General features: G+C 47.8%; 1 protein-coding gene across 2 annotated transcripts in view; it reads right to left on the reverse strand.

Annotated features, from left to right (window-relative positions):
- Positions 1-27,297, reverse strand: part of LOC145362123 (G-protein coupled receptor 4-like) — a 38,630-nt gene that overhangs the window by 5,670 nt on the left and 5,663 nt on the right. The window contains exon 1 of one of the 2 annotated variants that reach the window (XM_080218171.1): positions 1,008-1,265. The exons of the other annotated variant lie outside the window; for it this stretch is intronic. The gene's annotated coding sequence lies outside the window, so the exon portion shown is untranslated. Of the gene's footprint in view, positions 1-1,007; positions 1,266-27,297 lie in introns of those variants that run through there. 2 annotated transcript variants of the gene reach the window in all.

Raw genomic sequence — 27,297 nt, forward strand, 5'->3', positions numbered from 1 at the left:
ACTCCAATCCACCTCAATCTAACACAATCCAACCTAAGGTATCCTAATCGAATCCAGTCCAAACTAATCTAAGACATTCTAACCCAATACAATACAAACAAATTCAATCTATCCCAGTTTAACATAATCTAACCCAATCTATCCCATATTAATGCAATCCAACTCAATTTAACCTAATCTATCGCAATCTAACCCAACCTATCCCATTCAAACCCCATCTAACTCAATCTAATCCAATCCAACTCAATTTACCCCAATTTAATCCAATCTAACTCAATCTCACCCCAATCAAGCCCAATCTAAACTAATCTAATCTAATATATCCCTCTCCAACACAACCTAACCCAGTCCAACCCAATCCTACCAAATCGAACTCAATCCCATACAATCTAAACCAATCTAACCCAATCTAACTCAATCTACACCAATCAAACCCAATCAAATCTAATTTATCCCATATTAAGCCAATCCGACCCAATCCAAGCTAATCCGACCCAATCCAAGCCAATCTGACCTAATCCAAGCCAATCCGACCCAATCCAAGCCAAACCAATCAAGCCCATTCCAACCCAATCCAAGCCCATTCCAACCGAATCAAAGCCAATCCAACCCAATCAAACCAATCCAACCCAATCAAAGCCAATCCAACCCAATCAAACCCAATCAAGCCCACTCTAACCCAATCCAACCAAATCAAACCCGATCCAACCAAATCAAACCCAATCAAACCAATCCAACCCAATCAAAAACCCAATCTAACCCATTCAAACCCAATCAAACCTCATCTAACCCAATCAAAAACCCAATCAAACCCAATCCAGCCTAACCCAAACACCAAGAACTATTCCCAAATTGCTTTGATTCCCAAACTGTCCACCGGCAATGCAACGTGTCCCAATTTCTCCTTGTATACCAAAACAGCACAAGAAAAAACAACGCCAGCAACAAACTACATCTATCCCTGAACTTGGAGAAAAAAGGATTCTTGTGGTTCTTTGAGCACCTACCGCTGAAGCTGGCGTTAGTTGAGCATTCCAATCTCTTTCTCCGCTGTGTAGTTTTTCTGGGTAATACCACACTATGTGCCGCTGCAGTGGTTGAAGCGACGGGAGAACTCCAAATTCCCCTGTGTGCGAGCGCGGTGCAGAATGATTCTGCAGCTTTGACAGCTCATGCAGGCTGGAACTGTCACTCACAGGAAGCTCGCAAAGCATTAAACCCAAATGACGCACTGCTACACTTGAAAGCGGGCCAACTAAAAGGCTCATTTGGTCACCCACTGGCTCAGCAATAAGATTTGGTTACACAAACCTGCGGACCCAACAGCTGCAGAATGTCGAAGTGTAAACACATTTTGGGTCGGCAACTCCAAAGATGATTGATTTTTGCAGATTGCTATTTGTTTCCTCTTCACTCCTCCAGAAGGTGATCTCACTGCCCTGATACCATGTGGCTTCTCTTTATAGCTGACAGTGAGCAGCAGCCAGCTATTCCACCACAGAATGCATCACAGTTGAGTCCAATCCTGAGTGTGAACAATCTCCACATGTAGACGGCAATCAAGTTCAAAACTGTGATTGCTTCCTCTCTCAGGGAGTCGGCTTCACAGCATAAAAAGAGCCCCTTCAGCCCATCGACTCTCATCCCATTTTCCCAGCACTTGGTCCTGTAGCCTTGTGTACTAGGGCATTTCATGTACTCATCTAATTATTTGTTGTGAGGGTTCCTTCCTTTCAGGCAGTGAGTTCCAGGCTCGCACCATCCTCTGGGTGAAAAATTTTTTCCTCAAATCCCCTCTAAATCTCTTGTCCCCTTACCTTAAATCTCTGCCCCCTCTGTTTATTGATACCTGTACTACAGAGGAAAAGTTTTCTCCCTATCTATGTCCCTCAGAATTTTGTACACCTCGATCAGGAACCCCCTCAGCCTTCTCTGCTCTAAGGGAAACAATCCCAGCCTAACCAGCCTCCCTTCATCGCTGTAACACTCCAGCCCAGGCAACATTCTGCTGAACCTCAGCACCCTTTCTATTTCGGAGACACAGATCTAAGTTGACACAGTGGCACTGCGGTTAGCACTGCTGCCGCACAGCACCAGGGACCTGGGTTCTCAGGTGCCCATCTGTGTGGAGTTTGCACGTTCTCTCTGTGTCTGTGTGGGTTCCCTCGTTTGGGTGGCACAGTGGCATAATGGTTAGCACTGCTGCCTCACAGCGCCAGAGACCCGGGTTCGAGTCACAGCTTGGGTCACTGTCTACGTGGAGTTTGCACATTCTCCCCGTGTCTGCATGGGTTTCCTCCCACTCTCCAAAGATGTGCAGGTTAGATGGATTGGCCATAATAAATTGCCCCTTAGTGTCCAAAGATGTGTAGGTTAAGTGGATTGGCCATGCTAAACTGTCCCTTATTGTCTAAAGATATGCCGGTTAGGTGAATTGGCCATGCTAAGTTGCCCCTTAGTGTCCAAAGATGTGCAGGTTAAGTGGATTGGCCATGCTAAATTGCCCCTTAGTGTCCAAAGATGTGCAGGTTAAGTGGATTGGCCATGCTAAATTGCCCCTTAGTGTCCAAAGATGTGTAGGTTAAGTGGATTGGCCATACTAAATTGACCCTTAGTGTCCAAAGATGTGTAGGTTAAGTGGACTGGCCATGCTAAATTGACCCTTAGTGTCCAAAGATGTGTAGGTTAAGTGGATTGGCCATGCTAAATTGCCCCTTAGTGTCCAAAGATGTGTAGATTAGGTGGATTGGTCGTGTTAAATTGCCACTTAGTGTCAGGGGGATTAGCAGGATAAATATGTGGGGTTATGGGGATAGGATCTGGGTGGGATTATTGTCGGTGCAAACTCAATGGGCCGAGCGGCCTCCTTCCGTACTTTTGGGATTCTATGCTTCTTGCCGCCGCACTGTTTCGCCTGATTCTGAGGCCGTGTTGCATTTGACAAGCTGACCACAACTCACTGCAGGGGAACTGAAACCAGGGGGGAGGGTTTGCGAGGATCAACGCGATCAGGGCACGAAGAGGGAGAATTCAAAACTTCAATGAGAGGTGACGTTCTGTCGTTGAGACAGAAACTCAAAAAGTAAAGCCAAAATCTGAGGACTTTCCAGGTGCAGTTAAAGCAACTGCTATTTAATGACATGACAGTAATTACTTCTCACAAGATGATGAAACTGAAGCCACATTTGACCAGGGAAAGGTTTCCCCTGGAGTCCCATTGGGACTTTGGGAGATTTTGTGTTCGTACGTTGCCTGCGTGGTAACTTCAAGTTTCTCAGGGTGTCTCTTCTACGCCCACACTTAGCCTGTTGGAGGCTTTGTGGTCAACTTCTGTATCTATGATGGCAGTGCCAAGGTCAGTTACGAGGGGACACAGGGCAGCACAGTGGCACAGTGGTTAGCCTCACAGAGCCAGGGATCTAGGTTTGATTGCCAGCTTGGGTCTGTGCGGAGTTTGCACATTCACCCCCGTGTCTGCGTGGCTTTCCACCAGGTGCTCCGGTTTCCTCCCACAGTCGGAAAGACATGCTGGTTAGATGGACTGACCGTGCTAAATTGCCCCTTAGTGTCAGGGGAGACTAGCTAGGGTTGTGGGGAGAGGGCCTGGGTGGAATTGCCATTGGTGCAGACTCAATGGGCTGAATGGCCTCCTTCTGAACTGTGGGGATTCTATGTGGATGAGCACTTGGCACAGCATAACATTCAAGGCTGGGTCAAATATGGGTGGGGGATTGCAATGTAGACTTACCAGAATGAGACCTGGGCCTGAATTCTGCACTCATTGGGTGTGCGCAATTGACAGGACTGGAATCAGTCGCGAAATGTACTTCTGGTCCCGGAATGTGATTACGCACTGGATGGTCATTTAGCACTCAATGTAGAATATAGAACAGTACAGCACAGGAACAGGCCCTTCGGCCCACAGGGTTGAACCGAACATCACGCCAAATTAAACTAATCCCTTCTGTCTGCCCTTGGTCCATATCCCTCCGTGCCTCGCATATTCATGTGCTTATCTAAAAGCCCCTTAAACACCCCTATTGTACCTGCCTCCACCACCACCCCTGGCAGCGTGTTCCAGACCCCTACCACTCTCTGTGTTAAAAACAACTTGCCCTTCACATCTCCTTTTAACTTTGCCCTTAAGTACATGCCCCGTAGTATTAGACATTTCAACTCTGGGGACAACGATTCTGTCAACCCTATCTGTGCCTCTCATAATTTTATAGACTTCTATCAGGCCTCCCCTCAGCCTCCGCTGCTCTAGAGATAAAAGTCCTAGTTTATCCAGCCTCTCCTTATAGCTAATACCCTCTAATCCAGGCAGCATCCTGGTAAACCTCTTCTGCACTCTCCCCAAAGCCTCCACATCCTTCCTGTAATGTGGCCACCAGAATTGGATGCAATACTCTTAGGTGCAGCCTAACCAAAATTTTATAAAGGTGCAACATGAAATCCCAACTCTTGCACTCAATGCCCCGTTCAATAAGGGCAAATACGCCTTCTTTACAGACCCGGGGGAAGGCTCAGGACCTTCTGGGAGGGCAGGGAAAAGGGAGAGTGCTGTTTCCTTCAGAAGGAACTCTTCAAATGCAGATAAAGAATGTATAACAAAACTTACTCCAATTTACACAAAGAAAGGGTTTAATAAAGAAACTTCATTACTCCAACACTTGGGGCCTCGCCCTGGGCCAATCCAAGCTCCCTCCACAATTCCCGACAGCTTCTTATTTATAGTAGTCAGCTGACCATCACATCTGTCATTGGCTCCATGGTTTACAGGGTCAGCTGACCCTTCCAGGTGTTATCATTGGTCACATTACATCCGATACAAAGTTGTCACCGCTAACAGGTACGGGCTGCTGTTTCTAATGGGGTCCCTCAAGGTGGACAGTGACAGTGTGGCATTGCCTCGGGGGGGGGGGGGGGGGGGGGGGGGCAGCAGCAGACTTGTACAAATGAAATGTGAGGGTTTAACAAATTGCAAAAGGTGTTGAAGACGCACTTTCTAAAGAAAACCTCAGAAAATCTCAGTCCCCGGACACCTTTTCGAGTTATATGACACCCCGGATTTTTCATCGCACCCTGGGTCGAGATTGTTGCGAAAACCGTGAAAGTGGCCTGGCCAAGGTGAGATGATGATGGTATTGTCTCTGGACTCATATTCCAGAGACCTGAGATAGCTCTCTGGGGAGAGCCAGGTTTGAAGATGGTGAAATTTGAATTCAATACAAAATACCATGAAATTAAGAATCTACTGATGACCATAAAACCAGTGTCAGAAAAAAGCCATCAGGGTCACTAATGGGAAGCAGGGGCCTGGGACTACGAGGCAGAGTGTGAAAATCAGAAGTAGACCTTTCATGAGTGAAATTAGGAAAACATTCCACACGCAAAGGATTAGAGAAACCCACCTCCACAAACAGAAGGACTAATTGTTAATGTTAAACCTGGGACCGATAGATTTTTGATGACTGAAGGAATTAAAGGAAAGAAGTGGGTGGCACGGTGGCACAGTAGGTTAGCACTGCTGCCTCACAGCGCCAGGAACCCGGGTTCGATTCTCGGCTTGTTGGTGTGGAGACTGCACACTTTCCCCGTGTCTGCGTGGGTTTCCTCTGGGTGCTCCGGTTTCCTCCCACAGTCCAAAAGATGTGCTGGTTAGGGTGCATTGACCTGAAGAGGTGCTGGAGTGTGGCGACTAGGGGAATTTCACAGGAACTTCATTGCAGTGTTAAGGTAAGCCTTACTTGTGACTAATAAATAAATAAACTTTAAAAAAAAGTTAATGGATCTCATTGAATGGTGGGATAAAGGGGCTGAATGGCCTCTCCTTATGTTCCTACATCCCTCCGTTCCTGTAGACAGGCTGGGCCACTTTGGTTTAGATCTACTCTGGGCATTCAACTGAGATTTTCTTCATTTCTCTCGCCTTCTCAGTTGCAAGCAAGCGTGTTAACAACCGGTAAGCAACTCGCTGGTGACACTGCATCGGTCGTCACTCCTGATAAACCATCCCCCAGCACCACCGATCTGGCCATTCAACTCCTGGGATCTTATCATAGAATCCTACAGTGCAGGAGAAGGAGGCCATTCAGCCCATCAAGTTTGCACCAACCACAATCCCATCCAGGCTCCATGCATTTACCTTAACTTGTCTCCCTGACACTCAGGGGCAATTAATTTAGCATGGCCACTCCACACATCTTTGGACTGTGGGAGGAAACCCATGCAGACATGGGGAGAATGTGCAAACAGACACTGACACAGAAATTGAACCAGATGTCTGGCGCCGTGAGGAAGAAGTGCTAACCGCTGTGTTATGGTGCTGCCCATGACCTTCCTGTGCAGAAGGAGGTCACTCTAACTCCCTGTACTACGGCAGTGGGACTGGGTTGTTTCTTTAGGGTGACCTGATAATGCAAGTCACCAACCGAATGCAACTCCCGTCTACTCATAGCCCCAAGACCAGTAATCCATTCACAAACCACAGTGGTGTGTTTCTATTTCTGAACTTCTGACTCCCCAGTGCTTCTGGTAATCAGTCAACTCTCTCTCACACCTCTGCTTTCAGACTCATTTTAAAACCCGGTTCTACGTCTGAACCAAGAAAGAATTATCTCCGGTTTTGCTCAGTAATTGTTGCCTTGCCGAGGCTTTGACATTATGAAGTACGGAGTGTCAGAAATGAGTCTTTGACATGCCAAATGTAGCTTGTCCCTTTCCCGCAACAGTTCAGACGAGTTTCACTCTCCATTCTGCGGACTCTAATGAATCAGCCGACACTCATAGAATCATTACAGTGCAGAGGGAGGCCATTTGACCTATCAAGTCTGTGCCGTCCACAATCCCACCCAGGTCCTACTCCCACATATTTACCCTGCTAATCCCCCTGACACTAAAGTCAATTTAGCATGGCCAATCAATCATACAGAATCATAGAATCCTTACAGTATAGAAGGAGGCCATTTGGCCCATCGAGTCTGTAGATCTGATGCAGACCTGATGGGCTGAATGGCCTCCTTCTGCAGTGTCAGGATTCTATAATAGCATCAACTAGGCAGCATGGTAGCACAGTGGTTAGCACTGCTGTCTCACAGCGTCAGGGACCCGGGTTCGATTCCTGGCTTGGGTCACTGTCTGTGCGGAGTTTGTACATTCTCCCTGTGTCTATGTGGGTTTCCTCCGGGTGCTCCAGTTTCCTCCCACAGTCCGAAAGACGTGCTGGTTAGGTGCTAAATTCTCCCGCAGTGTACCCAAACAGGCACCAGAGTGTGGCGACTATGGAATTTTCACAGTAACTTCATTGTAGTGTTAATGTAAACCTCACTTGTGACTAATAAATAAATAAACTTTACTACATTCTGAGGTAGTGTATTAATAGGGCCATCCAGAATAAAACAAAAACACTGTATAGGTTTTGTGATAGATTTCACCCAGTGTTGTGACCAGTACTGATTCCCTTACAAGGTGTGTGGCCTTGGAAATATCCAGAGGAAAGATACAAGAATGTATCTTATAAGGAAGGTTTGAGCAGGTTGGACCTGTACCCAAAGGATTTCATAAAAATGAGAGGTGATCTTATTGAAACGTATAAGATTCTGAGAGGGGGGCTGTGGTTGACAGCTGCAATGCTGAAGGAACGTTTCCCCTCGCAAAAGAAACTAGGACTCGAGGGTACAGTTTCAAAGCAAGGGATCTCCTATTGAAGTTGGAGATGAGGAGGAATTTCTTTCCCAAAGGGTGGTTAATCTGTCAAATTCTCTCCCCCAGAGCGCAGTGGGGACTGCGGGACATCGAAGATGTTCAAGACTGAATTAGGCACATTGACAAGGGGGTCAAGGGTTAAGGGAGGGACAGACAGGTCAGGAGAGTTGAGCCACAGTCAGAGGGATATGGGCCAAACGCAGGAGATTGGGAGTTGATTCATGGTACAAAACTGGGTGGCTGGGCAAATTGGGCCGAAGGACCTGTTTCCGCGCTGTGAACCTCTGTGACTTGATCCATGATATTACTGAACGGTGGAGAAGGCTCAATGGGCTGAATGGCCTTCTCCTGCTTCACTCTTAAGATTCCCTACATTAAGAACTTTACCTGCTCAAATTGTCTAGGTATCTTTACTTTAGGGCAACATAGATTGATTTGATTTGATTTATTATTGTCATATGTATTGGGTGCAATGAATGAAAAGTATTGTTTCTTGCGCACTATACATACAAAACATACCATTCATAGAGTACATAGGGGAGAAAGAAAGGAGAATATAGTGTTACAGTCATAGCTAGGGTGTAGGGTATAATAAAATAATTAGGGGCCTAATACGTAGAGGTGGTGGATTGTCCGCCTAACACCTCTACATATTAGGCCCCTAATTATTTTATAAATCTCTATTAGATCACCCCTAAGCCTCCTATGCTCCATGGAAAAAAGTCCCAGTCTCCCCAGCCTCTCCTTATAACTCAAATCATCAAGTCCCGGTAGCATCCTAGTAAATCTCTTCTGCACTCTTTCTAGTTTAATAATATTCTTCCTATAATAGGGTGACCAGAACTGTACACTGTATTCCAAGTGTGGCCTTCCCAATGTCTTGTACAACTTCAACAAGACGTCCCAACTCCTGTATTCAATGTTCTGACCAATGAAACCAAGCATGCCAAATGCCTTCTTCGCCACCCTGTTCACCTGTGACTCCACTTTCAAGGAGCTATGAACATGTACCCCTAGATCTCTTTGTTCTGTAACTCTCCCCAATGCCCTAACATTAACTGAATAAGTCCCGCCCTGGTTCAATCTACCAAAATGCATCACCTCGTATTTATCTAAATTAAACTCCATCCACCATTTGTCAGTCCACTGGCCCAATTGATCAAGATCCCGTTGCAATCCGAGATAACCTTCTTCACTGTCCACTGTACCACCAATCTTGGTGTCATCCGCAAACTTACTAACCATGCCTCCTAAATTCTCATCCAAATCATTAACAAATAAGAGTGGACCCAGCACTGATTCCTGAGGCACACCACTGGTCACAGGCCTCCAGTTTGAAAAACAACTCTCCATAACCACCCTCTGACTTCTGTCATCAAGCCAATTTTGTAACCATTTAGAGACCTCACCCTGGATCCCGTGAAATTTAATGTTAAGCAACAATCTAAAGGCCTTATCAAAGGTCTTGCTAAAGTCCATGTACAGAACGTCAACTGTACTGCCCTCATCTACCTTCTTGGTTACCCCTTCAAAAAACTCAATCAAATTTGTGAGACATGGTTTTCCACTCGCAAAGCCATGCTAAACTGGAGCACCTGGAGGGAACCCATGCAAACATAGGGAGAACGTGCAGACTCCGCACAGACAGTGACCCAAGCTGGGAATCGAAGCCAGATTCCCAGCACTGTGAGGCAGCGGTGCTAACCACCGTGCTGTCCTTCCAGCACTCAAGAAACAATATTTCTGACTGTATCCCAATCCCTGTGACAATAACAATGAATCAAATCAAATCAAATCTGGTGAATAACCCTCCCTCCTAAGGTCAGTTTCAGGGTCAGTGGGTCAGTGTCAGGGTTATTGGGTCAGTTTCACGGTCAGTGGGCAAGTTTCAGCGTCAGTGGATCAGTTTCCAGGTTAGTAGATCAGTTTGAGGATCAGTGGGTCTGTTTGCTGGTCAGTAGGTCAGTTTGAGGGTCAATGGGTCAGTGTCAGGATTAGTGTCAGGGTCAATGGGTCAGTTTTAGGGTCAGTGGGTCAGTTTGATGGTCAGTGGGTCAGTGTTAGGGTCAATGGGTCAGTTTTAGGGTCAGTGGGTCAGTGTCAGTTTTAGGGTCTGTGGGTCAGTGTTAGGGTCAATGGATCAGTTTTAGGGTCAGTGGGTCAGTTTGATGGTCAGTGGGTCAGTGTCAGGGTCAATGGGTCAGTTTGATGGTCAGTGGGTCAGTGTCAGGGTCAATTGGTTAGTTTTAGGGTCAGTGGGTCAGTTTGATGGTCAGTGGGTCAGTGTCAGGGTCAATGTCAGGGTCACTGACTCCATTCCTTGAGGCATTTTGTTTTAACTCAATATAAGAATGAAACGTAAAAGCTTCAAGAGATTAAATCCCTCAATCAACAGTTGGAAATAAATCCCTAAATCGGTAGAATGGTCTAGCATTGCCCCTTCCCCTTTCATTTTGTCCATTTTGGGTTTTTGTCTCATTTCTAATATAATTTCCCTTTAACCAAATTCCTCATTTTAATCTATGAATAGTCTTATTTGGGGTCAGCTGTTTTCCTTATGCCACCCAATGCTGAGCTTTGCATTTTACTTCCCTCTCCGTGAGAACAGTTTCTGCTGATGGGGGGTATCTGTTCAGATTGTACACAGCCCATAGTGACCTCCCTTTCCCACGTCCTGCTGACACACAGTCACCTCAAACCGCTATCCGTACAGCACTCCGAGTCTCCCGCTGCCCATCAGACTGACCTACTGACCCTGCAACTGACGCACTGACTCTGAAACTGACCCACTGTCCATTAAACTGAGCCACTGACCCTGACACTGACCCACTGACCTTAAACTGACCCACAAACCCCGACACTGGCCCACTGACCCTTAAACTGACCCCTGACCCTGAAACTGACCCACTGACCCTGAAACTGAGCCACTGACCCTGACACTGACCCACTGACCCTTAAACTGATCCACTGACCCTGAAACTGAGCCACTGACCCTGAAACTGAGCCACTGACCCTGACACTGACCCACTGACCCTTAAACTGATCCACTGACCCAGAAACTGAGCCACTGACCCTGAAACTGAGCCACTGACCCTGACACTGAGCCGCTGACCCTGAAACTGGCCCACTGACCCTGAAACTGAGCCACTGACCCTGAAACTGAGCCACTGACCCTGACCCACTGACCCCTGACCCTGAAACTGGCCCACTGACCCTGAAACTGACCCACTGACTCTGAAACTAAGCCACTGACCCTGACACTGACCCACTGACTCTTAAACTCTTAAGAGTGGGGACCGTAGGAAGGAGGGTGGGGACCGTAGGAAGGAGGGTGGGGACCGGAGGGAGGAGGGTGGGGACCAAATGCCTCAGCCTCTCAATCTGCATAACAGATTTGAGGTTCTTGCTTCCAGTGTGGACAAGAACGAGGGCTGTGAGGTTGGTGAGCAAACTGCACACGGTACAGTGATGCAGACACAGAGCATTGACAAAGAGAAGGTGAAAAGGAATGTAGTGGTAATTGGGGATAGTGTGGTTAAGGGTATTGACACTGTCCTTTATCACAATGACAAAGAGCACAGAAGGGTGTACTGTCTGCCTGGTGCTCGGGTCCAGGATGTCGCATCTGGGATGCAGAGGAACCTGGAGTGGGAGGGTGAGAATCCAGTCATTGTAGTACATGTGGGTGCCAACGACGTAAGCAAAATGCGAACTGAGGATCTGGGGAGGGAGTATGAAAAGCTGGGAATGGAATTAAAAAGTAGAACCCACAAGGTGGTTATCTCTGGATTACTGCCTGAACCATGTGCAGACGGGCGTAGGGTTGATAAGATTAAGGAAGTGAATGGGTGGCTCAGGGATTGGTGTGGGAGGAATGGGTCTGAATTTATGGGACATTGGCATCAGTATTGGGGTAGGTGGGACCTGTTCAGGTGGGATGGGGTTGGTCTGAACCGTGCTGGGACCAGAGTCCTGGCGAATCGTGTAGATAGGACTGTAGATAGGGCTTTAAACTAATGGGTGGGGGGAGGGTACGAGGGTAGGTGAAATTACAGGGTCTAAAGTAAAGGAGAGGGTACAGGTACAGGAAGAGGCCAAGGATGTCCCAATAATAAAGGGAGTAGGGTGCGTGAGTATGGTTGGTGGCGTTCCGGCAAATAGGGTACAGGTGAAGGCTGGGATGAAGGCACTTTATCTGAATGCACGAAGCATTCGCAATAAAGTGGATGAGTTGGTGGCACAGATCAGCACAAATGGATACGATCTGGTGGCCATTACAGAGACGTGGCTGCAGGGTGACAGGGACTGGGAGCTGAATGTACAGGGGTATCAAGTGTTTAGGAAGGATAGGCGGGAGGAAAAAAGGGGGGGCGTAGCTCTGCTGATTAAGGATAGCATCAGGGTGGTAGTAAGGGATGATATAGGAGCCAAAGAGCAGAAAGTGGAATCGTTGTGGGTGGAGATTAGGAACAGCAAAGGGAGGAAGACGCTGGTGGGTGTCGTCTATAGGCCCCCAAATAATGATCAGGAGGTGGGGCGGGCTGTTAACGTGCAGATAAGTGCGGCGTGCAGGAATGGAACGGCGATAATTATGGGGGATTTCAATCTGCATATTGATTGGTCGACCCATGCTGGACGCGGTGGGCTTGAGGAAGAGTTCTTGGAATGCTGCCGGGATAGTTTCCTTGAACAGTGTGTGTTGGAGCCGACGAGGGAGCGAGCTATCTTGGATCTGGTGTTATGTAATGGGGCGGGTAGAATTAGGGACCTTGTGGTGAAGGATCCTCTTGGGAAGAGTGATCATTGTATGGTGGAGTTTCTGATGCAGATGGAGGAGGAGAAAGTGGGTTCCTGGACCTGTGTCCTTTGTTTGAACAGAGGGGAGTATGGTAGGATGAGAGAGGAATTGGTGAATGTTGATTGGGGGAGCACATTGGAAGGTAGGTCTGCTGAGGAACAGTGGAGGATCTTTAAGGAGATCTTTCTTGGTGCTCAGCAGAAATTTATTCCGATGGTTAAAAAGGATCGTAGGAGGAGAGATAATCAGCCGTGCATAACGAAGGAGGTAAAGGAGAGTACTAAATTAAAAGCGGATGCGTTTAGAGTAGCTAAGAGTAGTGGGCGAGAAGAGGATTGGGAGAGGTTTAAATATCAACAAAAATTGACAAAGAAGTTGATAAAGAAGGGTAGGATAAACTATGAAGCTGGGCTAGCGCTAAATATAAAAAAGGATAGTAAGAGTTTTTATAAATATATAAAAAGGAAGAGGCTGACTAGGGTGAACTTTGGACCCTTAGAGGATGAGAGGGGGGACTTAGTGGTAGGGGATGGGGAAATGGCTGAGGCCTTGAATAACTTTTTTGTTTCGGTCTTCACGGAGGAGGACGTGAATAGTTTGCCGGGTGTTCGCGATGGAAAGATGGTAGGAATGGAGGGCCTGAATGACATTATTGTTATTAGAGAGGCAGTGCTTGACAGACTGGAGGGACAGATTGTGGACAAGTCCCCAGGACTGGATGGAATGCATCCAAGGGATCTGAAAGAAATGGCGGAGGTGACAGTGGATGCCTTGGTGGTTATTTTCCAAACCTCGCTGGATTCCGGGGAAGTGCCGGAAGATTGGAAAACGGCTAATGTTACGCCGTTGTTTAAGAAGGGTAGCAGGCAAAAGGCAGGGAATTATAGGCCGGTTAGTTTAACGTCTGTTGTAGGTAAAATGCTCGAATCCGTGATCAAGGAGAAAATAGTGAGGCATCTTGAGGAGAATTGTTTGATAGAGCAGACGCAGCACGGTTTCGTTAAGGGAAGTCGTGGCTGACGAATTTATTGAAGTTCTATGAGGATGTGTCTAGGGTGGTGGATAGAGGAGAGCCGGTAGATGTGGTGTTTCTTGATTTTCAGAAGGCATTTGATAAGGTGCCGCACAAGAGGTTATTACAGAAGGTTAAGGGGCATGGAGTTGGGGGTAGGGTGTTAGCGTGGATAGGGGATTGGCTGTCAAATAGGAGGCAGAGAGTGGGGGTCAATGGGTGCTATTCGGATTGGTGGTTGGTGACTAGTGGAGTGCCCCAGGGATCGGTGCTGGGACCTCAGCTATTTACCATTTATATGGATGATCTGGAGGAGGGAACCGAGTGTATGGTGTCGAAATTTGCTGATGACACCAAGATTGGTGGAACAGCAAATTGTGCGGAGGGTGTGGAAAGTCTGCAGAAGGATCTAGATAGGCTGGGCGAATGGGCCAGGAACTGGCAAAAGGAATTTAATGTTGGCAAGTGTGAAGTTGTCCACTTTGGTAGGAATAATGGTAGGAAAGACTATTACTTACATGGCGAAAAATTGCAGCATGCAACGATGCAGAGGGACCTCGGGGTCCTTGTGCATGAGTCGCAAAAACCCAGCCTGCAGGTGCAGCAGGTGGTCAGGAAGGCGAATGGGATGCTGGCCTTCATAGCGAGGGGGATTGAATATAAACGTAGGGAGGTCTTGCTGCAACTGTACAGGGCACTGGTGAGGCCGCAGCTGGAGTGCTGTGTGCAGTTTTGGTCGCCGGACTTACGCAAGGATATTTTGGCCTTGGAGGGAGTGCAGAGGAGGTTTACTAGGCTGATACCGGAGTTGAGGGGGTTGAACTATGAGGAGAGGCTGAATAAACTAGGCTTGTACTCGTTAGAGTTTAGAAGAATGAGGGGAGATCTCATTGAGACATATAAGATGATGAATGGGATGGATAGGATAGAGGTGGAGAGGCTGTTCCTGCTCAGGAAGGACAGTAGGACTAGAGGGCACAGCCTCAAGATAAAGGGGGGACGGTTTAGAATGGAGTTGAGGAGGAATTTCTTCACTCAAAGGGTGGTGAATCTCTGGAATTCTCTGCCCGTTGAAGTGGTGGAGGCTGCCTCGCTAAATATATTTAAGACACGGGTAGATAGGTTTTTGATAGGCAAGGGGATTAAGGGTTATGGGGAAAGGCAGGAAAGTGGAACTGAGCCACGACAGATCAGCCATGATCTTACTGAATGGCGGGGCAGGCTCAAAGGGCTAAATGTCCTACTCCTGCTCCTATTCCTTATGTTCTTATGTAAACTGACCCACTGACCCTAAAACTGAGCCACTGACCCTGAAACAGACCCACTGACCCTGAAACTGACCCATTGACCCTGAAACTGACCACTGACCCTGAAACTGATCCACTGACCCTGAAACGGACCCAATGACCCTGACAGTGAGTTACTGACCCTGACACTGGCCCACTGACCCTGACACTAGCCCACTGACCCTGACACTGACCCTGAAACTGGCCCACTGACCCTGACACTGGCCCACTGACCCTGACTCTGAGCCACTGACCCTGACTCTGAGCCACTGACTCTAGAAATTAGAGGATTGGGGGGAATCAGTTTAGCTCAGTTGACGGGACAGCTGGTTAGTGATGCACAGCGACACCTATAGCAGGGGTTCTATTCCAGCATCGGCTGAGGTTATCCATAGTGGCCCTACCTTCTCAACCTCGCCTGAGGTGTGGTGAGCCTCGGGTTAAGTCCCTACCAGTCATCTCTCCCCCTCAGGGGACAGAGAGCAGCCTCTGGTCATCTGGAACTTCAATTTGAGTAACTTGGGCTTCTGAGGTTCTAAAGGGCTGGGGTGCCGTGATCATTTCTGATGCCTAGGTCGACGCCGGGTAGTCCATCCAGTTTAAGTCCTTTTTGTTGTTGTGTAGAGGCTGGATGTAACTGAGTGCCTCGCTCGCCCATATCAGAGGGGAAGTTAAGTGTCAATCAAACGGCTGTGGCTTTGGAGTCACATGTAGGCCAGACCAGGTAAGGACAGCAGATTTTCTTCCCTAAAGGAACCAGATGGGTTTTTCCGACAATGGTTGTCAGTGGATTCTTAATTCCAGATTTTTTCCATGGAATTCTAATTTCACCATCTGCCGTGGTGGGATTTGAATCCAGCTCCTCAGAGCATTCCTCTGGATCTCTAGATTACTACCCCAGTGATAATACCACTGTGCTACCCTGGCAAGCTACTCAAGGTCCAACTAATAGTGGGCAGCAATCATAGCATCTACAGATGGAGGCCATTCAGCCCATCAAATCAGCACCAACCACAATCCCACCCAGGCCCTATCCCCATAACCCCCATGCGTTTACCTTAGCTAGTCCCCCTGACACCAAGGGTCAATTTAGCATGGTCAATCCACCTAACCTGCATATCTTTGGACTGTGGGAGGAAACTGAGGCACCTGGAGGAAACCCACGCAGACATGGAGAGAATGTGCAGGCCCGGCACAGACAATGACCCCAAGCCAGGAATCGAACCCGGGTCTCTGGCGCTGTGAGGCAGCAGCGCTAACCACTGTGCTGCCTACAAATATTGGCCTTGCCAGTGACATCCACATCACTGGGTCAAAGCCTAACAGCACAGTGGGTGTACCTACACCCCATGACCTGCAGCGGCAACAGTTCAACTCAATTCCATGTAAAACCACAAGATAACATTGATTACTTCCTCCTAATCGCAGGATCTTTCTCCTCTTGGGCTTCCCCTCAGTGGAGGTGTTTAAACGGTGGATTTCATGTGTGGTTTGGGGTTTTCCCTTGAACTGTGACTGGCAGAAAAATGAGAAAACTTGGCGCTCCATTTTTAACCGAGGGGAACCTTGGCTGGAGGTTCTTGGATCCAGTTGCCTCACTGGTACGTGAAAGGTCAGTTGCAGAGAGGCAGTCTGGCCCTCGCTCTCTGATTGTATTAGCTATGCGTCCGTACTGCCCATCTCCAATGCTGAAGGCACAAAGCCAATAGCACCAATTACCACTAGCATTCAAACAGCGCTTTTCATTTCACTCTCAAAGGGGTGGCACAGTGGTTAGCGCTGCTGCCTCACAGCGCCAGGGACCCGGGTTCAAATCCTGGCCTCGGGTCACTATCTGTGTGGACTTCGCACGTTCTCCCCGTGTCTGGGTGGGATTCCTCCGGGTGCCCCGGTTTCCTCCCACACTCCAAAGATGTGCGGGTTAGGTGGATTGGCCATGCTAAATTGCCCCTTAGTGTCGGGGGAACTAGCTAGAGTAAATGCATAGGGTTGTGAGGTTGGGGTCAGGGTGGGATTGTGGTTGATGCAGACTCTTCTGTACTGTAGGATTCTATGATTCTAACCTGTATATCTTTAGACTCTCAGGGGCAATTTAGCATGGCCAAACCACCTAGTCTGTACATCTTTGGACACTAAGGGGCAATTTAGCATGGCCAATCCACCTAACCTCACACATTTTCGACTGTGGGATGAAACCGGAGCTTCCAGAGGAAACCCACACAGACAGTGACCCAAGGCCAGGATTTGAACCCGGGTCCCTGGCGCTGTGAGGCAGCAGCGCTCACCACTGTGCCACCCCTTTGAGAGTGAAATGAAAAGCGCTGTTTGAATGCTAGTGGTAATTGCTGCTCTTGGCTTTGTGTCTTCAGCATTGGAGATGGGCAGTACGGACACATAGCTAATACAATCAGATAGCGAGGGCCAGACTGCCTCTCTGCAACTGACCTTTCACAGACCAGTGAGGCGCTGGATCCAGGAACCTCCAGGCAAGGTTCCACCAGGTCAAAAATGGAGCGCCAAGTCTTCCCATTTTTCTGCCAGTCATGCCTCAAGGGGAAACCCCAATGCACACATGAAATCTATCGTTTTACCACCTCCGTTCAGGGAAAGTCCAAGACGAGAAAGATTCTGTGATTTGGATGAAGTAATCAACGTTATCTTGTGGGTTTAGAAGGAATTGAGTTGAGCAGTTGTGTCACTTGGAACAAATTATTATTTCAAGGGATGTGGGCATCGCTGGCTGGGCCCATCCCTAATTGCCCCTTGAGAAGGTGGTGGGTGAGCCTCCATCTTGAACCCACTGCAGTCCATGGGGTGTAGGTGCACCCACTGTGCTGTTGGGGGGGAATTCCAGGGTTTTGACCCAGTGACGTGGATGTCACTGACAAGGTGGGCATTTGTGGGCGGCACAGTGATTAGCAGTGCTGACTCAGAGGTATATGGGTATAAGATCTAGGAGGGGTTGTTCTCTGGCACAGGCTTGAAGGGCCGAATGGCCTCCTTCTGCAATTAAGGGTTTCTATGATTTCTATGATCTTGGTCCTCCCTCGGCTCTGCAGATCTCTCCCTGGCCTCGCTCCCTTCCTCCCGTCGTTACGTCACTGAATCCCCCACTGGCAACACTACTGAGCAGAAACTCAACTGGACTCAGCACAAAGACACAGTGGCTGCAAGAGCAGGTCAGAGGCTGGGAATACTGCGGAGAGTAACTCACCTCCTGACTCCCCAAAGCCTGTCCACGATCTACAAGGACACGAGTCAGAGTGTGGTGGAATAATCCCCACTTGTCTGGATGGGTGTGGCTCCCAACAACACTCAAGAAGCTCAACACCATCCAGGGCAAAGCAGTTCCGCTTGGTTGGCACCCCATCCATAAATATCATTGGGTCGTGAATGTAGCCTGCCACACAAACCAGCCTCCCATCCATTCACTCTATCTGCACTCCCCACTGCCTCGGAAAAGCAGCCAGCATAATCAAGGACCCCACACACCCTGGACATACTTTCTTTCGCCTTCTTCCGTCAGGAAAAAGATACAAAAGTCTGAGGTCATGTACAACCAACTCAAGAACTTCTTCCCTGCTGCCATCAGACTTTTGAATGGGCCTACCTCACACTAAATTGAACTTTCTCTACACCCTAGCTTTGACTGTAACTCTACATTCTGCACTCTCTCCTTTCCTTCTCCAAAAACAATATGTTTTGTCTGTATAGCGCGCAAGAAACAATGCTTTACACTGTATCCCAATACATGTGACAATAATAAATCAAATCCACTCCCTCCACCTCCGACGCTCAGCAGCAGCAGTGTGTACCATCTACAAGATGCACTGCAGCAATTCACTAAAGATCCTTAGACAGCACCTTCCAAACCCACCACCGCTTCCATCTAGAAGGAGAAAGGCAGCAGATACATGGGGACACCACCATCTGCAAGTTCCCCTCCAAGCCATTCACCATTCTGACTTGGAAATACATTGCCTGTTCCTTTGCAGTCACTGGGCCAAAATCCTGGATTCCCTCCCTAACGGCACTGTGAGTTAACCCACGCTGCATGGACTGCAGTGATTCAAGATGGCAGCTTACCACCACCTTCTCAAGGGCAACTAGAGATGGGCAATAAATGCTGGCCCAGCCAGCAAAGCCCATGCCCCATGAATTAATGTAAAAACCCTCCTCCAGCTCCTTCTGCTGCCGTTGGATTTAAGCCTCTTGTTTCTCTCTATCTTTTTTGTTTGGATTTTGTTTAGTGTAGCAAAGTAGGATGCTCAATGAAGCAATAAATAACTATGGAGCTTGCAGAAAAAGGAGAAAGGTCTGAAGCTCCATCTACCCAAAACTCTGACCCAAGGAGCAAGCCCAGGCAAGTCTGGGTGAGTCCCCAACTCAGGCTCCCAGTTAAACCAATGGCCATTTGAGGGAAATGCCTCGTAAAAGACTACGATGGTAGTTCCATAGAAGCACAGAATTCCTACGGTGCAGAAGAGGCCATTTGGCCCATCGAGTCTACTCCAACTGTCTGACAGAATATCTTACCCAGGCCTTCTTCCCCACCCTAACCTGGTAACCCCACACGTTTAGCATGGCCAATCCATCTAACCCACATATCTTTGGACAGTAAGGGGCAATTTACCATGGCCGATCCACCTAACCCACATATCTTTGGACACTAGGGGGTAATTTAGTATGGTCAATCTGCCTAACCCACATATCTTTGGACACTAGCCAATCCACCTAACCCACATATCTTTGGACACTAAGAGGCAATTTAGCATGGCCAATCCATCTAACTCACATATTTTTGGACACCAAGGGGCAAGTTAGCATGGCCGATGAGATTGGAGTTCGATTCCCGGCTTGGGTCACTATTCGTGTTGTATGTTCTCCCTGTGTCTGTGTGGGTTTCCTCCGGGCGCTCCGGTTTCCTTCCGCACTCCAAAGATGTGCAGGTTAGGTGGACTGGCCATGTTAAATTCTTCCACAGTGTACCTGAACAAGTGCCAGAGTGTGGCCACTAGGGGATTTTCATAGTAACTTCATTTGTGTGTTAATATAAGCCTACTTGTGACACTAATAAATAAACTTCTTAAAACCTAACCTGCACATCTTTGGACACTAAGGGACAATTTAGCATGGACAACCCATCTAATCTACACATCATTGGACATTAAGGGGCAATTTGGCATAGCCAATCCACCCAACCTGCATATCTTTGGACACTAAGGGACAATTTAGCATGGCCAATCCACTCAACCTGCACATCTTTGAACACTAAGGGACAATTTAGCATGGCCAATCCACCCAACCTGCACATCTTTGGACACTAAGGGACAATTTAGCATGGCCAATCCACCCAACCTGCACATCTTTGGACACTAAGGGACAATTTAGCATGGCCAATCGACCTAACCTGCACATCTTTGGAGTGTGGGAGGAAACCGGAGCACCGGGAGGAAACCCAAACAGACACAGGGAGAACATGCAGACTCCACACAGACAGTGACCCAAGGCCGGAACTGAACCCGTGTCCCTGGCGCTGTGAGGCAGCTGTGCTAACCACTGTACCACTGTGCCGCCCAAAATCACGAGGGGCGTTCTTCAAGCGAGTGAAGATAAAACAGTTTTCAGTGGCAGAGGGATACAAATCCAAGGTAATTTGCACAAGGACCATTGAGACATGAGGAAGCATGTTAAGATGATTGGAATCGGCGCAGGAGTAGGCCATTCAGGCCTTCGACCTGTTCTGCCATTCAATAACCAATCTTGTTCTTCGACAAGACTTTCCTGCATTATTCCCCATAGCCCTTGATATTTTTACGTGGTGGAAACTTATTGATAGGTGCTTTGAGCGACTGAGCCTTCACAAACCTCAGGGGGCAGATATTCTAAGACATCACAGCCTGGTCTGCGAAAGCAATTTCTATTTTATTTCCAGCATCCGCAGTAGTTTTGACAGAGGCTGTGTGGTGTAGGTGCAATGCTGAATGGAAAGTGATGAATGTCCCACAGAATGTGACGGAGTGAATTTATAAGGTCAGACCACCCGATATGGCATTACTCTGAGCTATCGTGCTGCATCTGAAATCTGGGTGCTGCACAGGAACAGCACAGACACATAATCCCCAGCCCAAACCACAGCTTTCTATTCAGATTGTCTGTGGCAACATGCACACTTCGACCTGGTGACTTCATTGTAAGATGTGACGGGATGGAATTAATGACACCCCGACTGAGAAATCCGCTATTGTGTGGGAGAGGTGAGAGAAAACAAGACAGAGAGAGAGACGGAGAGAGATGGTGAAAGAAAAGCAGCAGAATGAGGGAGAGAGAGAGAGAAATGGAGAGAGAGAGAGAGAAATGGAGAGAGAGGGAGAAATGGTGAGAGAGAGAGAGAGAGAAATGGAGAGAGGGAGAGAGAAATGGAGAGAGAGAAGAGGAATAGAGAGAGAGAGAGAGCGAAATGAAGAGACTGAGAGAAATGGGGAGAGAGAGAGAGAGAAATGGAGAGAGGGATACAAAGAGAGAGAGATAAATGGAGAGAGAGAGAGCGAAATGGAGAGAGAGAGAGAGAAATGGGGAGAGAGAGAAATGGGGAGAGAGAGAGAGAGAGAAATGGAGAGAGGGAGAGAGAAATGGAGAGAGAGAGAGAGAGAAATAGAGAGAGAGAGAGCGAAATGGAGGGAGTGAGAGAAATGGGGAGAGAGAGAGGGAGAGAAATTGAAAGAGGGAGACAAAGAGAGAGAGAGAAATGGAGAGAGAGAGAGAAAGAGAGTGAAATGGCGAGAGGGAGAGAGAGAGAGAAATGGAGAAGGGGAGAGAGAGAAATGGAGAGAGGGAGAGAGCAAGCAAAATTGAGAAAGGAGATAGAGAGAGAGAGAAATGGAGAGGGAAACAGAGGGAGAGAGAGAGAGAAATGGAGTAAGATAGAGAGAAATGGAGAGAGGGAGACAAAGTGAGAGACAGCAAAATGGAGAAAGGAAGAGAGAGAGAGCGAAGTAGAGGGAGATGAGGAGAAAGAGAGAGAAATGGAGAGAGGGAAGCTAAGAGAGAGGGAGAGAGAATGAAATGGAGAGGGGGAGAGAAGGGGATGATCTTACTGAGGCCAGTCTCCTGTCATAGTCACTCGCTATTTGCAGTGACACTGTAACACCTCTCAGCAGCGACAGTGTACAGATCCTCACTGAGTCTCTCGACTGTCGGCCTGAGTGGAACCAGCTAGTTTTAAACCCTCCCCCACTCCACCACCCTGATGCTCCTGCCCTATTGAACCAGCCTCCACTCATCATCTAGGGGAGCTCACATTCTATGACGTCCATGGGGAGACCTATTGATGACACCCCACAGCCATCAAAACATCCCTTTGCCACCAGCCCCCTCCCTCAACAGCCGTAACTGCCTCCGCACTCCTGGGGTCTTTTCCGCCATTTAACAATCGGGCAGGGGTCAGGCAGGGAAGCAGGAGCGGATTGTGGGGGAGGAAGTGTGAAGAAAATTGGAAACATTCATTTGGGAGTGAGGTAAAGCCACCCACTCTGGTCCTTGATGGGGTCCTGCTTCAGTTGGGGGTGCCAATCTCTTCCGCTTCCATCTTGGAATCTGCACCCCATCACCCAGGGAGGGGCTGGCTTCCACTTTGGACTTGGTGCTGCCAGTACCCATCCCCATGGCTGGGATGGTTAGGTCTGCGCTAACATGGGCTCCCTACTCCTGAGATGGACCACAACTTTCCTGACAGCTTTGCCCTACACTCGGATTTTATAAGACACAGGCCCCGTTTTCACTGTTATGGTCCAGGAAACCCAGAGTACAGGAGTGAGGTAGAGAATCTGGTGAACTGGTGCGGCGAAAATAATCTCTCCCTCGATGTCAACAAAACGAAGGAGATTGTCATCGACTTCAGGAAACATAGAGGAGAACATGCCCCTGTCTACTTCAATGGGGATGAAGTAGAAAGGGTCGGGAGCTTCAGGTTTTTAGATGTCCAGATCACCAACAACCTGTCCTGCTCCCCCCATGCCAACACTATAGTTAAGAAAGCCCACCAACGCCTCTACTTTCTCAAGAGTAAGGAAATTTGGCAACAGGCACCGGAGTGTGGCGACTAGGGGATTTTCACAATAGCTTCATTCTAATGTTGACGTAAGCCTGCCTGTGACTAATAAATAAATTTTACTTATGTCAGCTACGACTCTCACCAACTTTTACAGATGCACCATAAGAAGTATTCTTTCTAGTTGTATAAGAACATTAGAACCAGGAGCAGGACTAGGCCATCTGGCCCCTCGAGCCTGCTCCACCATTCAATAAGATCATGGCTGATCCTTTTGTGGACTCAGCTCCACTTACTGACCCGCTCACCATAACCCATAATTCCTTTAGCGTTCAAAAATTTATCTATTCATGCCTTAAAAACATTCAATGAGGTAGCCTCAACCGGGCAGGGAATTCCACAGATTCACAACCCTTTGGATGAAGAAGTTCCTCCTCAACACAGTCATAAATCTGCTTCCCCTTATTTTGAGGCCATGCCCCCTAGTTCTAGTTCCACCCGCCAATGGAAACAACTTCTCTGCTTCTATCTTGTCTATTCCCTTCATAATCTTATATGTTTCTATAAGATCTCCCCTCATTCTTCTGAATTCCAATGAGTATAGCCCCAGTCTACTCAGTTTCTCCTCATAAGCCAACCCTCTCAACTCCGGAATCAACCTAGTGAACCTCCTCTGCACCCACTCCTGTGTCAATATATCCTTTCTCAAGTAAGGAGACCAAAACTATACACAATACTCCAAGTGTGGCCTCACCAGCACCTTATATAGCTGCAACATAATCTCGCTGTTTTTAAACTCTGTTCCTCTAGTAATGAAGGACAAAGTTCCATTTGCCTTCTTAATTACCTGCTGTACCTGCAAACCAACTCCTTGTGATTCCTGCACAAGGACACCCACTGTCCCTCTGCACAGCAGCATGCTGCAATTTTTTACCATTTAAATAATAGTCCATTTTGCTGTTATTCCTACCAAAATGGATGACCTCACATTTGCGCAACTTGGTATGGCTCTTGCGTGGTCCAAGACTGCAAGGAACTACAAAAGGATGTGAATGTAGACCAACCTCCCATCCACTGAGTCTGTCTACACTTCCCATTGCCTTGGGAAAAGCAGCCAGCATAATCAAGGACCCCACGCGCCGCGGACATTCTCTCTTCCACCTTCTTTTGTTGGGAAGTACCAACTGACTCAAGAACATCTTCTTCCCTGCTGCTGTCATTTTGAATGGATCTACCTTGCATTAAGTTGATCTTTCTCTAAACCCTAGCTATGACTGTAACACTACGTTCTGCACCCTTTCGTTCCCTTCTCTATGAATGGTATGTTATATAGTGCGCAAGAAACAAAATTTTCACTCTATGTTAATACATATGACAATAATAAATCAAATTCAATCAAATGAAAACGATCCCCAGACTTCCTCAGATAGACCGGGTCGCTGGTTTTGAACATTCTTTCTGTCCTTGCAGAATCGTAGTTCTTCTCCTGATTCTCTTGTTGGGACTCCCTCCCCGCCAGGTTTGGGAACAGTGAGCCTAGCCTTGTCCGAAGTCTCCATCCCATTGACAATTCCACTGGGATGATTCCTGTCGCTGTGTGAGGGGCAGTCCTGTAGAATGAAAATCGCGCCAGTTCGGTTTCTACGGAAGCTGCGGATTGCTTGTTCATGCCGAGATCAAAAGTCTGCTTGTTTAGCCAGCTCGTTCAATGACGGGTGATAGACTTCCCTCCTAATGAGCTTGATTCCGGTGAAAAGCATGAAGGTCTGAAATTTGTAAAGGCAGTGCCAATGTCAGAGACCAGTGACGGAATTTTACCACCTCGCCCACCCGAGGTTCATAAGATCCCACCCAAGGCCAACACAGAATGCCGTACCGTGAGCTGCGCCCATCCCAGAAACCCACCCATTGGCCTCAGGTGGGATCTTATGAGCATTGGATGGGCGAAGCAGCAAAAATCTGGCCCAGGACTTCAGGTATCCCATGCATGCAGAAACATTGTCCTATTTTCTCAATGGTATCATGGGGAATGGTGGAACCACTAGGGGTGGCACGGTGGTGCACTGTTAGCAGTGCTGCTTCACAGCGCTAGGGACCCGGGATTGATTCCCGGCTCGGGTCACTGTCTGTGTGGAGTCTGCACGTTCTCCCCGTGTCTGTGTGGGTTTCCTCCGGGTGCTCTGGTTTCCTCCCACAGTCGGAAAGATGTGCTGGTTAGGTGGATTGGCCCTGCTAAATTCTCCCTCAGTGTACCCCGAACAGGAGAGTGGCAACTGGGGGACTTTTACTTTTGTTTCTTTGCGGTGTTAATGTAAGCCTACTTGTGACTAATAAATGAACTTTACTTTAACCCATGTGACGTACCTCCATCCTTTAGGAATATGCATGATCATAATTAAGAACATGGAGCCAAAAAAAAGGCCCAGTGAAGCCTAATTGCACTCGCACCCAAGGGTCTACCTGGCCAATCCCAGTGAGGCCGAGTGGGAGGGGACTTTTGATTCTCCTGGCACAACTCACACTGTCTGACCAAGCTGATATTGTCTGCACCAAGGCTAGGCCTCCGTCCGGGGGTGATGTGTTGGTTAGCACTGCTGCCTCACAGCGCCGGGGAACCCCGGAACGATTCTTGCCCCGCATGTTTATGGTTTGCCCGAGTTAAAAGGTTTCATTTTACCGTATTTCTGCCTAATGTAACTAATTAGGTAGAAATTAGGCATGTGGGGGCAGCGCGGTGACACAGTGGTTACTGCTGCTGCCTCACAGAGCCAGGGACCCGCATTCAATTCCAAGCTTGGGTCTGAGTGGAGTTTGCATATTCTCCCCATGACTGCCTGGGTTTCCTCTGGATGCTCCTGTTACCTCCCATAGCCTGAAAATTGTGCTGGTTAGGCGGACTGGCCGTGCTAAATTCTCCCTCAGTGTACCCGAAAAGGAGTGTGGCGACTAGGAGAATTTCACAGTAATTTCATCACAGTGTTAATGTAAGCCTTACTTGACTAATAAATAAACTTTTTCTTTTACTCTAAATGTGCTACACTTTAAGCTAACTTAAGCTCACTTGGCCATATTTCAAACTCAGCTCGGAATTCTGGGTTCAGCTTAGAAAATTGGCCTCATTTGAAAGTGCGATGTTAAGCATAAATGATCCTTCTCCTAAACAGGCTTTCTAATGAGGTAAACAGTAGTGTTTCAATGTCGCCGATGTCAACTGTTTATGTTGCTGGAGACTGCTTGTTAATAACTAAGATTGCCAAAAAGCATACTGTTAATAACAGCTATATTTGGTGTTCAGTGACTGTTTTGAATGCTACATAAGATGTTGTCCATAGCTGGTCTGACTAGTAAGTTCGCAGACGACGCAAAAATCAGTGGAGTTGTGGACAGTGAAGAGGATTGTCAGAGGATACAACAAGATATAAACTGGTTGAAGACTTGGGTGGAGAAATGGCAGATGGAGTTTAATCCGGACAAGTGTCAGATAATGCATTTTGGAAGGTCCAATGCATGTAGGAATTACGCAGTAACTGGCAGAACTCTTAGGAGTATTGGCAGGCCAGAGAGACCTGGGCTTACATGTCCACCGATCACTGAGAGTGGCAACACAGGCCCAAGATCACAAAGAACGACAAGAGGTCGTGGACGAAGCCCAATCCATCAGCAAACCAGCTTCCCATCCACTGACTCCGTCTACACTTCCCACTGCCTCAGAAAAGCAGCCAGTATAATTAAGCACCCCGGACATTCTCTCTTTCACCTTATTCCATCGGGAAAAAGATACAAAAGTCTGAGGTCACGTACCAACCAACTCAAGAGCAGCTTCTTCCCTGCTGCTGTCAGACTTTTGAATGGACCTACCTTGCATTAAGTTGATCTTTCTCTACACCCTAACTATGACTGTAACACTACATTCTGCACTCTCTCCTTTCCTTCTCTACGAATGGTATGCTTTGTCTGGATAGCGCGCAAGAAACAATACTTTTCACTGAATGTTAACACATGTGACAATAATAAATCAAATCAAGGTAGTCAAGAAGGTATACGGCATGCTTGCCTTCATCCATTGGGGCATTGAGTATAAAAATTGGCAGGTTATGCTGCAGCTGTACAGAACCTTAGTTAAGCCTCATTTAGAATATTGTGTACAATTCTGGTCGCCACACTACCAGAAGGGTGTGGAGGCTTTGGAGACGTTACAGAAGAGGTTTACCAGGATGTTGCCTGGTCTGGAGAGTATTAGCTTTGAGAGGTTGGATAAACTTGGTTTGTTCTCACTGGAATGACGGAGGTTGAGGAGGAGACCTGATAGAGGTTTACAAGATTATGAGTGACATGGACAGAGTGGATAGTCAGATGCTCTTCCCTAGGGTAGAAAAGTCAAGTATTAGGGGACATAGATTTAAGGTGCGTGGGGAAAAGTTTAGAGGAGATGTGCGAAGCAAGT

Source organism: Carcharhinus amblyrhynchos, unplaced genomic scaffold (genome assembly GCF_965287045.1).
Source record: "Carcharhinus amblyrhynchos unplaced genomic scaffold, sCarAmb.v2.hapA scaffold_37, whole genome shotgun sequence".
NCBI lineage: Eukaryota > Metazoa > Chordata > Chondrichthyes > Carcharhiniformes > Carcharhinidae > Carcharhinus > Carcharhinus amblyrhynchos.